This window comes from Electrophorus electricus, chromosome 8 (assembly GCF_041902795.1).
Source record: "Electrophorus electricus isolate QZ-2024a chromosome 8, ASM4190279v1, whole genome shotgun sequence".
Classification (NCBI taxonomy): Eukaryota; Metazoa; Chordata; class Actinopteri; order Gymnotiformes; family Gymnotidae; genus Electrophorus; species Electrophorus electricus.
Genome location: NC_137504.1, coordinates 14042971 through 14062270, shown reverse-complemented (window position 1 = coordinate 14062270; position 19300 = coordinate 14042971). Strand labels below are relative to the sequence as shown.

Here is a 19300-nt window from a genome sequence, read left to right as displayed (position 1 = left end):
TATCTAATAGATCTCTCTGTATGAGAAAAGATTTTCTGCATTTTCCAGAGCCCCTGCTATCCTAGTGGAAACCTTCTGAACTCAAACTCCTGGGAATATTCCATATATAACTCCTAGTTAATCCATCCATATTGCAATAGTTTGACATAATTTAGTTTAGTCTTTATTAATACATACATTAATGTTATGTTATGTAGTCATTTAATTCAACCCAAAATTATGATGTGATTACATCATATAATTACAGAATTAAAAGGTGGAAAGGCCATTTTAAGATCAGTAAAATCAGGATTTATCTAATGACTTATTATAACCAGACACTTGCCTGTATTCATTACAATTAATGACTATATATGTTTTAGGTGCAAACCTTTCGTCCATGTCAGAACCTCATGTCAAAAGACAAAAACTCTACCATCGCAACAGATTTTCATTCCATTTGGTCTATTCTGGTTGTTCTTTTCTCCTAGGCAGTATTATAAATGGCTAAATATAGACCTGGGAGATTTACCCTGTCAGGTCACAAAACATCGTGATGTCACTCAGCCAAGCAAGACAGACCTGCAGTCTTTCTCTCTCCCACAGTGCTGCTCTTTCTTTTTCCACCACGGCCTTTTTCTTCTTTATTCTTTTATTCCTTTATTCCTTGAGCCAATTTTGGACAGTCTTCCCTTGATTATTGCACTAAACACACTGTACAACTTTAGCTCCATAAGCTCTCATCGTCAGACAGATGTAGCTCTTTCTCATTAATTTGGTTTACAATGATGTCACCACGCCAGCTAAATGAAGCGTTGCCAGTAGCAACCTAACAAGTTACCTGAACCGCTGTCATCAGGTGATATTACTGGCGAGGTTCGTATAAGATGCGGAGTAATAATGCTGGATCATCTAGTTCCCTTTCACTAAAATACAGCAGCAACAAGAAAAGGATCTGAGTGCTTCTTTCTGTCTCACCTGGTTTATTAGTCACTGGGCCATTTGATTCTGTGCAATGCCTGTTGCATGCATGTAGATGCCCTGTCATGTGTCTGACACCTAAATGAATGTAGAATAGCGTTGGTCTGATATATACTCACAGATTACTAGGTGTTTATCCTTGTCTATTTCAGTCTTTTTTGTTGTTGTTGTTTTTTGTACAGTCCTCAGTTGTTACTAAAGTTACTGTAGCCTTGATTCATTAAAAAAGTGTCAGTACATTGACTTTGCATTAGGCTTACTGTTAAGATACTTAGTTTATGGTTAGGGTATATATAACCAGGTTTGGGTTTAGGCTAGGTTAAAGACCTGGGAAAGAGTTCAGGTCAGGTTCGGGTTATACAATATACAATATAAATATAATCAGCTTCCATCCACACACACTTGAAGTCTGTTTTTGCCGCGCTATCCTTTAGTTGCTTATGTAACGAAAACTGTCACCGCAAATCAGCGTCAGAGTGGAATGTACAGAGAGCCACAACGTAGACCTTGTTAATGTTGACCCAGTTCCACAGGCAGCCACCCCGCCATTAGCTGCGTGCTAACTCCCCTATAGCAGTGCCAAGGACAATGATTCATGAGCCAAACCCACCTGCCACAAGTGCCGTAGAAACGGAGGAGACACGTTTAACACGGTATGATACTGAAGTGACCAATGGTTTATTTTAATTTGATAATTGTTATGTAAACAATCAACTGGAATTTAAACTAGCGTTAGAGAACTTCCAACTTGCTAGAAACATGGCTTTAACGTATTAACGTCGGAGAGCGTGGATGCATATGCAAATTGTATAACTATAGCTTTTCTAATGGCCTATTAATAAATCTACAGGGACACTCAGACTTCTATAATACAGATTAATCAACGCTGTATGCCATTTAACCTTCTCCACAAGGCTTTCACAGTCCTTTTCTCTGCGTTAAAGCCGTCAAAGGGGCTTCGCTTTATTTCATTTCTATTAACATTTGTCTATTATCATATCGGCAATCCTATTTGCCATTAGTTCGTCTCACAAGCATTGGTATTCGGCTGATGCAGTTGCCAGGCATAGCACCTTAGCAACTGAGCCAATTGAAGACATATTGAAACGTGTTTACCGAGCTAACAGCTTCAGATCTAATGCAGTGAAGCTCATAAAGCGGAAATGATAAAGGATGCAGTTCTGGGAATGAAGGTAGTGTGGAACCTATTCGACCAGAAAACTGCTGCTTAAGCAGCGCTGCCCCCGGCATTATTTTGTGAAGAAAAAAAAGTTAAATTGTTTCAGTGGATGTGGCTGCAGTACATTTACAAGATAACATTTTCTGAAATGTATTTAATAATTCAGAGCACTAGCAGTGTGGCCTGGTTAAATGAATTTGGTAGAACATTTTGTGCTTTGGCTTTTATGTAGTATTTATTAAGTGACTTCAATAAGCCGTCAGTTTGAGAGCCTAATGCACCCAATGAAAATTTAATTGTCATACTGCCATTCCCTCCAAAAAGGCGAAAAAAAGAAGAAAAAAGTAATTAATTACTGCTGTGCTTATTTGTCATGGCTCATCTCATTATTACTGATTCAGTGCACTGATTAGTCTGTAAGATTTTAGTGTTATAACTCTCTTCATCTGACAGATGTGCCTCTTTCTCATTAGTTTGTGTTACAGTTATGTCGCTGTGCTGGTGTTGTGCCGAACTGTCATCGTGACACGAGTCGTAATCCCTCTTGGTTGCATGCGCGGTACATCTTTCAGTGTGAGAGCGGAACTGACCCTCGTTTATGTGAGTTCTGTACTAAAAAGAAAGAGATTGGGATCGTACATTACAGTCGATAATGATGGAAATCACTGTTTTACAAAGTAGAACAAAATGTTGTTCTACGCTTCGACATGGAAATAATAATGAAGTATTGTGCGCAATGTTATATGGGTGAAAAAATATGTAAAGCAAGCAAATGTTTTCATTGTTGTGATCACCAAAAGTGACCTTAAAATGCTGATTTTGCAAAAGAGCAGTATGTTTAAGAAGTTAGTAAATCTGCTTGTTGATACAGTCTGCATCTACATATAGTGCAGTTAAGGCATGGACAGGTTAATGTATGTACACTCTAAAAAGTATTATTTAGCCAATTCCAGTTTTTAATTTGCATTCCATTATTTTATTAAGTTATGATGACACAATTTATACATTTTGTTTCAAACTACTGTCATGACTTACGTAAACTGAAAATATTTGATTAAATGTTAAATAACAAAATGTTATTTCTGGCAACTTAATTAACTTTCTATGGTACCATGTTAATTATAAATTAGCAAAACTAGCAGATTTAGAATTTAAAAACATCCCACCAATTGTTTATCACTTTTACAATTTCACATGACTCTCTTATCCATGAATCCCTTATCCACAACTCTCTTATCCATGATTCTTTTATCCATGACTCTCTTATCCATGATTCTCTTATCCAGGACTCTCTTATCCATGACTCTCTTATCCAGAACTCTCTTATCCATGAATCTCTTATCCATGACTCTCTTATCCATGACTCTCTTATCCATGATTCTCTTATCCAGGACTCTCTTATCCATGACTCTCTTATCCATGACTCTCTGCCTTTATTTTCTTCAATGTGTGTATCTACTAAGCACTAGCTTCTGTAAACATGGCCACACTATGGTAAGCACATTTGTAAGTATTAAAATAACTAAGTTAAGTTAAAAATATATTAGGTTTCTTTAAGATTTTTTGTTTTTACATATTAAATGCATTTATATGCATTAATTAAATATGTTGACCTTCAAATGCATTGTCTTGTATAAATGACATTGGTCCATTACAGAATAATTATGTACTGCATGTTAGCGTAACCTGGGCTACTGTGAACAGGACTTATGTAGACATTTTTATGTATTTTTATGCAGATGTTGATATAATTTATGGAAGGAGGAAAAGGTTGGTAGTTTCAGTTCCTGATAACAGTGATGACAATGCAACAGAGAACAGTGTGGTTGAGGAGAACCCTGAGAATGTAGCCAAAATAGGGTCCTTGATGCCAAGTGCTATGGAGGGTGCAAATTAATTAGTAGAGTCAGAGGAAGATGAAGAGGAAAATAAGGGCAGGGAAGACCAGATTGTTCATCTAGAGAGAGCCTGGTATGATCCTCAGTGGAAATCAAATGTTTGAGCTCATTATGCAACCAATATGGAAAGAAATACTCCCTTCATTGAGACAGGTACATTTACCTCATTGTTATTTCACTAAAATGCTCACACCGCAATGAATCTAGCATATATCAAGCATCCACACCTTTCAAAGAAACAGAAATTCACTTTTAAATTGCTCAGTGAAAGAAATTGCTTGGTTTATTGGGATTGCAGTCTGCATGTCCTTTTATGGCCATCTGAATATCCAGGAATTTGACAACGATCCATACAGTTGCAAACATCATGTCCCTGAAGAGATAGGAGCAGATAAAGGCAAATCTTCACTTGAATGATAACATGCTGGACACAGGAGACTCATACAGAGATCCCCTATTCAAGCAGAGACCACTGCTCGTTCACATTCTTGGGAAACAGTACAACCCAGAGAAGTCTAAAAATAGCTATAAAGTCTACTTGGTTTGTGATGCTGCTAAAGGCATTGTTTACAACTATTCATAGTGGCAAGAGCTCCCCAGTTGATGAAATGCCTGACTTTGGGGCAATGGGGTAATGTTGTACTCCGTGATGACTGGAGGGATCTGCTGCCTGGGTACAGTTAGAGAAAACCAGTTTTGTGCCTGTTCACTGAAAAGTGAAACAGAGCTAAAGAGAAAAGGGCAGAGGTCATGAAAATATGCACAAAGGAGAATGTGATGCTCATTGCAAATAGATGGAAAGATAATCTGTTACAATGCTGAGCACATTTACTGGAGTACACCTAACAGTCTAAAGACTCAACAAAAACTGCTACACTGACTTCCACACTAAATAAGCACTGAACAAGGACCTGAGGAAGACATAGATAATATACTGTAAACAGTTTGTTTTCATAAATAAATGAAAAAAAACATTGTTCTAAAGTAACAAAAACTATACAATGAATTAAGTGTTCAGTGTTTTTATGGTGATATTTAAAATAGTGTTGGATCAGATTAATTTTACCAGCAGTTGGCATAACCTAAAAAAAGTAATGCAAAATGTTGCCTTTATATTTTTGATGTCATTGTTGACCCTATTGTATTTTTTTTTTTCTGGAGGGGTGTATAAAAGTTGTATTGACAAGTATTGACAAGAATGCATACTATATTATTTGTTTATTTTAATGTTGAGAATATTTTATTTCAACATTTTATAACTGACATTTATATACATTATATATATATATATATATATATAAAATATTTATTTTATGGTGTCAAATTCATGAAACATGTAGGAACCAAACTCATCCAAAGTGTGTACAGTTAAAATTATTTTGAGCTTGGATCAACAGAGTGAAGGTTACAAGGTATGTCTAGTTGTGCTTACTTCAGAGAAGGTTTTTTGACATGTCCGTTTCTGATAGTGGCTCTAAACAGTTAGCCACTGAGTTTGTGTGGTAACAGTCAATCACAGCACAGCTCCTCACTGTGTCAGGCAGCCTAAAAATTGGCCTTCTATCTGCATTTAAAGGTGATGACACTGAATCTTTCATGAGATAGTCACACAGTTTTGAGGTAGCATGGCATGTTTTGCATCCTTCTGCCACAGATGTACCTAGGGTGTTAGCATCAGCTCTACCAACATGTCTGTTAGATGCAACATTTTTGTATTGGGATAGCCTGCCTCCATCTGTCCAGCAAAACTATGGTTTTGTGAAAGACAAAGGCAAGGATATTTTTGGTCCTAAACAGAAACTGCCATGATTGTACAGTTTCTCCCCACAGACAGTACAAAAGGGAATAGTATCTGAGTGATCTCCAGTAAAAGTGAATCCATATTTAATTTGCTGCAAGAGGGTGCTTTATAATATGAACATAATCTGAAGTGTAACCCAAGTGTACCTTAACAAGGTAGCAAAAACTACAAAATCACGGCATCATTCGTGTCATGTGACACGTGTCATGCGACAATTACCTTACTTCACTCAGTTTATGATGACTGACCTCCATGACTCTTTGTTGGTTAGTCCGTCCCCTGCCTCCTTCCATGCTGTTTTGGGTCCAGGTTCTTCAGTGTACATAGGACGCTGTGCATTTGGGATGTCAAATTACCTAATGGATTATTTTATGAAATAGGACTGTTCCTTCAGTCTGAATTCCCCCAAAGAACCATCAAAAGTATAATCTCCGTGAGAGTGCAACAGAACCCTGACTGTAGATCCACTCAAAACTGAAATGGAACAATACTGGAAGAGCATATTGAAGAATGAATCACCACACAGTTATTAAGGGGTCTGAAAGCAGAGCACCACAACTTCCTACCAGGAATCAGTCAGCATCATAACTGCAGATGTCCAAGATCAGGTGACAACCACGAAGAACTGGTAAGGGCCAGAGACTGATATGATCCATGCCTACTGACTAATGAAAAAGCTAACTGTTTTGCATGACTGCAGAGCAGAACAAATTAGCCAGCTGTAGAATCACTGAGGAGATTCAGGCCTGTGCAGACCCACAGTGGGGATGGTACATGTCCTTGTTATATACCCCTCTGTATGGTCACCTGGGTGATCTTTGAGTTGGTTTCATGAGTTGTGCTCCAGTCTTCCACTGAGTTCTGTATGAAGGTTCTTAAGGTGTATCCATGTTGGTCCGAATATAATTATCATTCAGTATATTTGTTTCTCCCCTAGGAGGAAATCTGTTTTTAAACACTAGAAGTAGAATCTGTTCTTCTGGAAGCATTGAAGTGGTTGTATCATCATTAGATCTGCCCTCACCTTTGACATTTTTTTTTCGTAGCATCAGTCAGGAACAATCAAAAGGATATTTGTTTGCTTCTCTGACCCAGTTCATCCACTCTCTTGAGGAGTTGTTTCCATTCATACCAATGATGCTGAGTCTTTTTATGCTGACACATGATTCACAGAGAGAAGGTCTATATATATATATATATTGGTTGTTTGCAGCTGGAGATTAGCCAATCGTTATTGGTTATCATAAGTTCTACAGGTTCTACAACAAAAGTATTACTTGAGGTCAGAGGAAGCAGATAAAGTGCGGAATTATCAGATAAGGGGGCATGGGCAGTCTATGCCTGAGACTAGACTAACAGAGTGATTTTATACTAACATTAAGTATTTTATTCTTACATGCATATAAAAAGATTTGGAATTCAGGATCAATGTTCTATGTTAACATATGTCTTTATTATATGTTTGGTTCATGTGGGTAATAGGGTTCTATTGTTGTTTTGTGTGAGTGAGTACTGTTTGACTACACTGTACACTGCTGTAAATGCTGTAAAGTATGTGCTGTAGCTGTGTTTGTATTGAGGGCTGGCAAGGACTTGTAGGTGCAGGGTTATGCCTCTCTCTAAGATAAATTTCTGTGTTGCCATCCAAGGTCATAATAGTCTTATCAGCTTTATACAGCATTCGATATCCGTGTCATTCAGATTGGAGACGTGGTCAGCTGATTGTAAAAGGAGAAAAGGTGATCTGGACCAAGGAAATTTAACTACCACAAGTCCATATAACAGACCTGGAGGTTAGCTGCAAAAGCCTGGGAATCGTGTGTAAGATTGAATTGCATACTTTCTTGTAGTTGATCAAGGCAATGCTCACGCTGGTCTGTCTGGTTTTGGTGGGTCCTGTTGTGCAGCTCTGTCTGTATGTAGCAGTTGCTTTGAGGTGTTGTTTCCAGTCCTCATGGAGGACAGTGCTCGTGTACTTATACATATGCTCATTTAGCTTGATGGCTCATTTTCCTAACAAGACCTCCAATGCAGTGGACAGACAGGTTAATGGTAGTAAAGTATGTAGAGGTAGTTGCACCAGATAATTATTTGCTGTTCATACTTTTAATATGGTGTTTTTAATTATTCACACACACATACACACATACCCACTTACGCAGATGTGTGTGTAATTCAAAACACAGAAAGGAATTCATGTTAAAAGTTTGAATAGCACATAACTAAGGCACATCTCTATTTTGGTCACATTCCACTTTCCATGCAAGTGTCAGATCAGTTTGTATTGCTGTTTGTATCTTGCTTCATCTGCAGCCATTTAGACATGTGGATCTATTACCCATCCGCATCTGATGTCTTATTTAATCCCTCAGAATTGTAGTGTGCTGCAGTTCTTAAAAGCAAATTTTATAGCCAAAGTGCTTCAGATAAGTTATGCTGTCAATGTCCTTAATTGAAGCTATTCTGATATTATGCATTAATACTGAATGTGGCACGCCACCCACTGATGCCAGACGGTCACCTGCTCACTCCTTGGATAGACTCACCACATATTCATCATCCCCTTCACCCAGTCGTAACAATTTCACCCGTTGAGTGTCAGAGTACTGAACTGTTTTCATCTGTCTCCTATTACTCATCAGTAGTATTTAAGTCTGGAGTTTTGTTTGTTTCTTTGTGAAGTATTGCCAGCATTCATCTGTGGTGTACTGAGCGTACTCTGCCCATATTATCTTGTGTATGACCGTGTTCCTGTTTTGACTCTCTCTTGGATCTTATTCCTTTCCTTGTTTACCTATAGTGATGGCCTGAGTGCCACTGGACATCAGACACGTGATGTGTGGAAAGGAGAGAGTACCATTACACTTATTGCCATTTGTATTTACGGATTTTCATCTAGGACCGTTTTGAAGACACCTTTTGAAATTTGGAAGGGAAATAAAAACATTAAATACAGAACGTCTTTCTTAAATCCGCAAGCTTCTGTTGTTGTTGTTTTTATCTCAGTATTACAAAATGCAAATGATTTATTGCACACATCTCTGATCAGCTTTATCCCTTCATACCACATCTGTTTAATTAAACATGCAATTACACATTTCAGACTCAATGCCCTCCCCCCTTTCCCCAGAACAATCCACTAATAATCAACAATAACTTGGCTGCACACACTTCTGGTTGTTGATAGTTTGACAGAGTGTCCTGCCATGTCTTAGAGTCCATGCACCCTCTTGTCCCTGTGCAAGTATTATATAGCCTTGCCTGAAAGCCAGAAGACACTATACCCATCGATTAGCTGTCAGTGGATGTTAGCCATCGTGCATTGCGCTACTCTGCAATAACCTGTGGGGGGGGGGGGGGGGATAAATAAAGAGACCATTTTCCCAGATGCATTTTGGCTTCTTTCTTGATGACCTAAGCCAAGAAGATGCTGAGAAGTTGTAAGATGCTTAAGTGACTGTCTTAGGTGAATGATGTCTTGGTGCTCTGTACACTTTGTAGCAGATTTGTCCTTGAATGTTTAAATTTTCTCAGAATATTTATGGTATACTATCTCTTGTCTGTTTGTCTTCTAGTACTACGCAGTGGCTTACCTGAGCTGCAACCTTCGCTAAGCCACACCTCCTGCAGTGCTTCTAAGTGCACTGGTTGCACATTGATTTAGCAAACGAGAAGGAGGATGGTGGATGATGTGCCTAGAACAGTGAGGTGGGAGATTTCTGTTTCTTCCTCAGTGCTTATCCTGTTTGTTTGTTTTTTTTCCAGGAAAATAGTATCATAAGACTTTATTATATAACAGCTAAGCTCTAAGGATTTGTCATGCTCTTGAATGAACCAGTGAAATATTACCACAAGGTATCAGACTGTTTCATCATTAAATGGCTTATTCTGTGTCATTAGAATAATCTTATTGAAGGAGGATTAAAGGCAAATTAACTCATTACTAGAAAACAATTGAGATTACCTAGCCATGTCAAAAGTCCTGCAATACATTAAGAAGGATAGTAATTACTGTTGATCACTGCATGTTATACAATATATGATAAGTTATGTTATAATATATAATCACATGTAAGTGCACCAGTTTGCCTGATCACTTGTCTCCGTTCACCGCATATTGATGCTACCATTCACTGCACTGTTACTGTTTTCTTTGCCTGTACCAGTCTGAGAGTGTGTAATTCCGTATTTGACTGAGGGCTCAGGTGACTGCCAATATGATGGATTAAGCACGGAGTTATGGTTCACTCCCCAGCATCTCCTGGAGCACCCTCCATCTCTTCCTGTCAGAATGCAGAGATGAAGCACCGCGTGTCAATTTCTTCTCTCTCTACCTCATAACAGCCAGAAATGCCTTTGATTGTCTAGATAATGAATATCTCACTGTCTGTATACCTGAGGGGCTTCTCCTCTATCTTGAGAGAACCCAAGCCATAAATGATGGTTATTTTATTGATGTGTAAGATTTCACTGGTGCAGCCCTGTCAGTTTCCACTGTCTGCTCTGTTTGGACATTTTAATAGTCGGCATTTCCACTGCAGTTTATGACTCTTGGTCTTAATGTATTCAGCACAATCAAAGATTTATCAGTAGACATGGAGTCACATGTGCAGCCACTTTTGATTAAGTTGAGGACTATTGGCAGAGATATACAAGAAACTGAACTGATGTGACTGTTGCCTACAATGTACATAATTGAACATAATGTATCACGAGGTTCATTGGCTAATATTTGGCTCAACTTAGACTTTGATTAACTTCAGAAATGCATGTGGTAGCGAAGACAATTAAACCTAGCCATGTTCACTTATGGGACTGTCAGCTAATGCACTGATTGTGCCAACCTTGGTAGTTTGGTAGTCATAGGACAGCAGTGAAATTGGCACAAGTCTTAATGAGACTGGATCATTTAGCCCGAGAAGTGAGGCAAGCACCCTGTCAGGCGAGCACTGTGACATCAATGGATTCTGTGAGGTGATGCGGACAGATGAGGTGTTCTTATATAACATTTTAAGACACAATATCAGTGCTTTTGGTAACCTATTTCTGCCAATGCTGATAAAAGCAGGGAGCCTTAATATTAACCAATTGTACTGGCCAGATGAGTAGTAGGCTTCATAGGAGGAAGAGAAGGGAAAGGGGAGAAGTTACAGTTTTTTAAAGTCAAATCAACTGAATCTGAGTCCCAAAGTGTGTACTTCAGGCTTAAAAACAATACTGGTAGCTGTAGTGCTTGAAATTCCTATTTAATAGCAAACACTTGGTACCATCACATGGCTTATTGTATATTTCATATCAGTAGTCTAATTTATACTTTGATTCTCAAAAGCTGAGATAGCATGGTTAGTCTTTTGCCAACTGGTATTAGTAAAAAAAGAAGAAAAAGACAACTATAAGGCTTGTACAGAAGTCTCCAAGTATCATTATAAAATATGAATGTGTTTAGTAGTCATGCAGCAATTTGGAAACCCACATGTATTATTTACACAAGACTGGGCCTCCTGTCACCAAGTTCAGATCACCAAGGTCACCATGACTCTGTAACCATGAAGCCAAATGTTATTTGTATAGCAGGGCATACACAGTTCTGCGATAAGCTCCCATTGCCCATCATAGCACAGTGCAGCTCCCACACTGCAGCAGGGCACGATGATGTTGGCCAGCCTTTTCATCGAATTGCATCATGATTGGTTAATCTTACTGAATGCCTGAATAACATGTCGGTTTGACAAAGGGATCTTTAGATGTGCATTTGCAAATAGAAAAGGACAATCGACTTGTCCCAAGTTAAACTTGGAGTTCCCTTTTTGCTGCTGAGTACAGAAATGCAAATTAAATCTGGTGGCAAAGATTTAGGTGTCTGTACTTGCTCACAGTAACTATAACCAGGAGTGCACTTCATTGATTTCAGTGTGGGAAAGAATCACTACACATCCAGCTATAGAAGAAAAAAAAAAAAAACATTTCTGTTGTGATTACTGGGTGAGGGTGTTTTCTGACCATAAGCTTCAGTGTGACATCTAAATACATGCAAGGCCAGAATGTTATTTTTTTGCTATTTTTATTCAGGTTTACTGAAACATTCAGTTGAGTCATAACTTCCCACAGTGATCATTGATGTTATCCTTGAAAATTAACAGAATATTGCAAGTCTTGCAATCCAGTCGATGACTGTCTGTCACTTGCCGTTCTGCCAGATATTATATTGGCATTTCACAAATGAGACTGGGTGCCATTTGATTAGATGTGAAACCTGTGTGTGTGGGTGTGTGTATTTTTGCACTGATCTTTACTGCCTCCACTAGGGACTGCATGAACTCTTATCAATGTGTGTGTATGTTTGTGTGTGGGTGTCTGCGAGTGTGTGCATGTGCGTGTGTACATGCGACTCCTGTTGTGTAACAGAAAACATGAAATTAGGTCTGTCACATACTATTAATCTCTTGGTACATGGCGACTGTCACAGTCCTAATAATAATGTTGCATGTCGTGATGGGTGAGAGTGTTTCCCCACCAACCACTTAAGTACAAAGGTCATAAGCACCCCATGCTGCATTCTATGCTTAAATAGATATGATCTTTAAAAGCATGTCTAATGACTCACTGAACTATCGTTCCGGTCTTTTTGCATAATATGACATTACATAATGAGTGATTACATGTCCGACCGAGCGACCTGATATTGGTTTTGTCCACAAGGTGTTACTATATATAGCTGGGGAGTGTGACTGGCTGCTCTGCTCTGTGGAGATGCTAAGTATCAGGACTGGAGAGTTTGGGTCGATTTAAGAGACCAGCGAATATCATGAGATTGAACTATGGTCACTCTCTTCAAATCAAATTTAGAGAAATTACATTAAATTAGGAATTGACCAAGTGTGGCATTTATTTAAAATGTTATCCAGAGCTGTGGTTTATTTGACTTTTAGGATTATGTGGTATTAAGTCACTTAGGATTAAGTTGGAATTAACTGTGCACCAGACATCTGCTTACACAAGATCCACATCATAAAACTCCCAAAGGATCTACTTTGCCCTTATAAGCTAATTATTATCTCTTAATATTAGAAAAATAACTAGTATCAGGAGGTGACAGTTACCACAGAATAGTTCTTGTGTCGGTTCTTGTGACTGTAATAATACGTTCTGTAGGGGAATGTGCAGTGGATGGGCAGGTCACGTCACAGTTCAGTGTTTCATTCAGTTGCTTTGTGAGCACGTTGTGCTACTGTCTCCCCATCCGGCTGGTCAAGGTCTTGAAAGATTTGAGGCAGTATTGGACTCGTCACACGTGTCATCACGTCAGCCATCGCCGACTGCTTTGACTCTGCAGCCACTCTCTCTGGGCAGCAACCTTGTCAGATCAGATCCATAGAGGAAAAACTTTGGCTATGACCAGACTCCCAACACCACCAACCCCCACCCCCCACCCGTGTGCACAAATAAGCATTTGGCTGGCTTGCTGCTGGTCTTGTCCAGGATGGTGCCTGTTCCAAACACTTATTTTCCAAAGGCTCTCGAGCTGTATCAGAGGAGGAGCTAACGTGCCTGAGTAGCAGTGCTGGATCCCTGGTATATAAGCGATCCAAATGAATCAAATGAGCAAAACTCCAATTCCAGCCATTAAACACCATCCAACAGTTTAATCACGTCTGCTCCCTTTCTCCTGCACAACTTCAAATTAGAAAAAGGGTGTACTCTATATTGTTAGAATATAAAGGTTTACTCTATACTGTTAGAGTATAAAGGTGTACTCTATACTGTTGCGCACATACTATGAGAGGCCCTATAGGCCATTACTCAAACTTCCCGTTCACACACACTATCACTCTTACACTCACCATCATTCACAAACACATTATCAAACCTTTTAGACACACCACCATACTCAGATACACATTATCAAACTTGTTAAACATACCATCGTACTCTCTCACACTCACTATCATACTCTCGTTCCCACACTGTCATACTCTAAGGCATTCTTGATAGTGAATGTAATAGTTTGATAGTGAATGAGTGTTTGATAGTGAATGAGAAAGTTTGATAGTGAATGTGAAGGAGTTTGATAGTGAATGTGAAAGTTTGATAGTGAATGAGAGATTGATGTTGAATGTGAGTTTGATAGTGAATGTGAGTATTGGTCTTGTTTTCTGATTGGCCTAGACAGTTGTCTTATAAATGAGTGGTTTCTGAATTGCCTATATTCATATATGGCCCTCCATCATGTGCATTTAATTTCCTAACAAGTGGAAATCCCTGTAGGCTGCAGTAAATGGAAACAAGAGCTGAGACCCAGATTAATAAGGCTATTGGCCACTTAACAAACATATTAAATTCACCTAATGATGTCAACACTATGGCAAGCACGTGACAGTGGCAACAACCAACAGCCAATGCATAAATTGATAATCTCACTTCAGTGCTAATCTGATACTTGAAAATGCAGATAATACCTAGATTTGTACAGAGAGTTAAGCCCAAAACAATTTAATTTCTGAAATCATTTTTTAGCATGATGTGGTGTAAAACAGAAGTAATAGAATAGAATAGAAATAAAATACCTACAGAATCATTTTACATTTGGCATGAAAAAAACAAAAAAATTAAAATAATGATTTTGGTCAACACCTAACATAAATCACATCACCCTCCCCTCCAAACACATGCACCCACCCCCCCCCCCCCAACCTATGCCAACATATTATTGTGTATTGTCTTGTAGAATACATTCTCAGAACCAGTAATTAGTGAAATTCAAAATGGAGCTTCTTGTCTGGGACAGTTTAAGGAAAATGACATGATGTCTGTGAGTTTGTTTAATTGGATCCTCTTCACTGGTCAAAGAGTTTAAATGATCTAACATTATATGTTATTTGCTTAGCTGTGTGCTTTCTCAATTACTATTTTAATTATTATTATAATAATTAATAATAAACTTTAAATAATGATAAATTAATAAATTAAGAGAGATATAACCTCTCACTATTTATTTTTTAAGGTCCTGTTAACTATACAGATTATGAGACAACTGTTTTGGTGGGGTTTTTTCTGCACTGACTGAAAATCACCAATGACATATCACTTTAATAAAAATCAAGTTGTTTCTGTACTGCTCCAAAGCCATTAGTTGCTGACTGATTGTGCAGCTTCTTTTAGAGGAATTAAAAGATGGATTTGTGCCCAGTACTGGTATATTTACCTAATTATGTTTCATGAAGTACAGATAAATTATTCCAGCTGCTGTGAGACTTAACACACAAGATGACAGCATCTGGTGATACCCAGTGAGGACATTCAGTCCTCAGTCCTGTTTTTAGTTATGGCCATTTATTATTGAATGTTCTGAGTATATTGTAAAACATCATAAGCTATAAAATGTTTATTCACTTTATGAATGACTTTTGAAGTGATTTTACTGTTGCATCGTTAAATATTTTTGTTATATTGTTACTTTTGTAGCGTCCATTGTTGGCCAGAGGAGGATGGGCTCCGCCTTTGAGTCTCAAGGTTTCTTCCTCATGCTTTTAGGGGAGTTTTTCCTTGCCACTGTCGCCCTTGACTTGCTCACTAGGGGCTTGGACTCAGACATTTGTAAAACTGCTTTGTGATAACAAAAGCGCTATATTAAAAAATCACTTTTACTTTGTTGCAGACAAAATTCCAGTCTCTGAAAAAAATCATGAGAGTTTTGGTAGACTTGTGGTGCGCTTCTATCATCTTGATCATTTGGTTACTGTACATTTACTATATTTGGCAAATGTTCTTATCCAAAGGAACTTATAATTTTCAATCATGGTACAGGGGTAGGTGAGTGTAGTCTTAGTAGTCTTGCCCAAGGACTTTTATTGGTATAACATAGAGCATTTGCCCAGATGGGGATTAATCCTCAGTCCCCCACAGGGACAGCAGCATAATTACATACTACATTATACCAATCATAACTGGTGTATACTAAATCATGTTTGGTGTAAGGACAGCTGTCTTAAGTCTCTCTTTTTCTCATCTTGATTTTCTGATACCTTGTTTAACCTTGTTTAATATTATCATGTGTTTTTAGTCTTGGCTCATGCAAATAGTGACATGACACTGTCAACAACCAATAGGTGAGCACCAAACATGAAACAGCAAAGCAGGTACAGGAACATCTCTGGCAGGTAGAAGAGACATGAGACATTAAGACAGACCCTGCAAAGTCTAGTCTTTGCGAAGTGAATCTGCAACTAGATTGTTATTAGATGTGTATGGTTGTCAGACCTTAGTCGTCTTTTCAGAATCTGTTCAAAGTGTTCTAGTGTATGTCTAGCATTAACACCTCTGAGTTGTTGTTTTTTTATGATGAATAAGTTTAAACCAAATGTAATAACTTTTTAAAAATATAATTTTTTTGTGTTAAGGTTAATATAATTAATACAGTGTTAACAATGTTAATGTTAATTAATAAAGATCATTTTTTGTGTAAATGTTTTGTGTAAAGCACCATTATCATTGGCCTCCATCACCTGATGTCATTACTCCACACCGCTCCAGATCATCTGGCCATCGACTCTGACAGTCCAACCACGCCCACCTCAAACACCCTCATATGTCATGCGTCAGGATACTGAACATTTCTTTTTAACCATATTCTTTCTCGTTTTCTTGTTTCCGTTTTATTGGTTAAGTGTTTGGGTGTTGATTTGTGTGCTTCTGCCTGTTTGTTCAGCTCTCCTGGTTTTTGACTTTTGTCTGTTATCAATTTTTGAACTGTGTCTTCTGTGTCATTACTCAGAATTAAGCTGTGTCTTGTGTTTGCTTCCTCTCCTGTCTTGTCCTCATGATTCATAACACCTGGACGTTTTGTGCACTCCATGGCTACATCCAAAATCTAGTACTGCACACTGCACACTTATTTGTAATGGTAGTATTATTATTATTATTAGTCACATTTATATAGCACATTTCTCAAAGTCAAGGACACTTTACAGACAGAAACAGCTTTTACACTCAAATCACTCACACACTGATGACAAGTGGCAGCCAATTTGCGCACAGCGTACTCTCTATCAGAAACCACAGCCCCCTGGGGAACTGAATAGCGTGCAGGGTAAGGGGAGGAGGTTAAGACCAGAGCACCAACCATCACTGGACATACATACACACTATTCTCATGACATGCGCCCAGTGACATTTGAACGTGAAAATTAAAAAGGGCATGTGAGCGTACATAGTTCACATAGTGCAACATTTTTGGAAAAGAAACACACAAACATCAAAATGTCTTGCAGCATTTTGACAACCTAAAACAGTTAGCTAGCTCATGTTAATCAGATAACTAAAATCAATATTTTAGCACATTTTCCTCTTAGCACACATCACACTAAAATAATTGTTTAACAGAATAAATTAATAATTGACGCATTAACTATTTATGTTATTAATCACTATACTGGCATGTGAAAATCACTTGGTCAGAATCTGCCATTTTGTATTGTTTTGTTTGGCTTCAAAAACATCCCATGGTGTTGGTATCAAGGGATGTCTAGTGTTTGCACACTTCAGATTTTCACCCAGCATAGTATAACATGGGAACATTTAAAAAAGGGAATACTAAGGTTTCAGAAACACTAACCATCCCAGAAGTACTATTTTGGCATACTATTTAGTACATAAGTATACAATTTTGGATGCAGCCCATGTGTTCTTTTTGCTGCTATTCAGAATTAGTAAGTTCCATTAATTTAAAGGATGAACCCAAGGCTGGATTTACAGGGTTCTAAAGTGCTAAAGTAAAACACTTACATTTGCTCCATCTTGCACGTCACATAATATATCTAAATAAAGAACACCAAATAATGTGAGATACAAAAGCAACTAGCTCTCCTACCTGTAAGTTAGCTATAGCTATGTAAAATTTTATTCGACTTAAATAAATATTGGTTAATGGTTAGCAATATTCTGTAGTAGTGGTTACTGTACCAGTAATTGGTTACTGTAGTAGTGTAATTTGTTTCAGTTTTCAGTATAGTCTGAATAAATCATTATCATCTCTCTACATTGTGAATAAAAAAGTGAGTTCTCGGACATTTTTCTGTGTACTCCTATATTTTTGATGGCAGGAGCACCAGTGCTCCTTGGCAAAAAGCTTACCGAAGTACATATTGCAGGAACCCAGCATGACCAGGGAATTACATTATTTTCTGTCACAGTAGCAGAAGGGATGTCATTGTCTGAAAAAGAATAAAAATGTCCACGCAGGGTGCAGATGCTCCAAAAATGACAGCTGAGCCTAATTTTGCTGCAGGGTGCAGTGTACACAGCTCAGGGTCTGGTTCTGCAGGTGACAGCCGGCAGGCATGAAGGTGATTCTCCAGATTGGCAAGTGCATGGCATGTTTCAGCTACTGCAGCTGGCATGGCCTGAGGCAGACTGGCACACGGTCTGAGTGTGTGTGTGTGTGTGTGTGTGTGTGTGTGTGTGTGTGTGTGTGTGTGTGTGTGTGTGTGTGTGTGTGTGTGTCCTGCCACATCAGTGTTTACATGGTTCACATCACAGAGGCAAGAAGAGGCAGCAACTAAGGGTGGGGAGAAGAGGGATGGAGGAAACCAATTTGAGTGGGGGGGGGGGGTCGACTGAGTGAGAGAGAGAAAATTATGTAAGGCTCAGAACCAGACACATTCTTTGCAGTGACTAAGGCAGCCCAGAGGAATGACAAAAGCTGAAAAAATAAAGAAGACAATGGGTAGAAAAAACATGCCTGTTAACTGGATTCATTTCCTCCTTTTCAACTCTCCAACCTGTTGTTCTTTTTCACATCAGTTAAAAATGAATATACAAATCTACAAAACAGAACCTTCCTGTCTTCATTTTTATCACTAAAACACTGTCAGTGGCAAATAAATGTGTGCACCTTTTGAACAACAACAACAAAATGGTTAAAAAACCCAAAAAGCCTGGTTAAAAAACAGCTGTGAAAAGTGCATCTGTTTGATTTAGAGTGTGCGTCTGTGTTCCTTGTACTAATTCTACTAATTGTTTTGTACTGATGTATTGCTATATATACTGCTTTTACATCAATTGAAAGTACTGCAGGAATCAGGTTAAATTTTGACAAGTGAGATGGTGATGGCTGTAATACCATAACCCCCAGCTCCAGCCTCCACACATCAAAGCTAAAAATTTATTGACATGGCCAACCTCTCCTTAAATGTCTAAAAGACTGGTATGCAGGAGCAGTAGATCCTGCTGGAGGTGGCTAATCTTTGTCCTGGAAATATTAATAGTTTTATTCCAATTCTAACAAAAGTGAAAATGACCTGTGTGGACACATTGCGTTGCCCCTTCTAATTTCATAGTGGCCTATGCTTGGCTTCAACTTCTTTGTTTTATTTAATGTCATTTTCAGGTACACACTTAGAACTCCCTTGGAGCCTGCGCATCATCTGTGCGACCTAGGTGTTCATTTGGACTAGGCCTAAGGGA

The 19300-nt window shown here is 38.4% G+C and overlaps 1 long non-coding RNA gene across 1 annotated transcript; it reads left to right on the top strand.

Moving 5' to 3' along the window:
• The first annotated feature begins 1504 nt into the window (after window positions 1-1504).
• LOC145659082 (uncharacterized) lies at window positions 1505-17694 on the top strand. Its single transcript, XR_014125085.1, has 4 exons — window positions 1505-1613; window positions 2614-2740; window positions 9415-9547; window positions 15302-17694. It is a non-coding gene; the product is annotated as an uncharacterized LOC145659082 (long non-coding RNA).
• Window positions 17695-19300: the final 1606 nt, after the last annotated feature.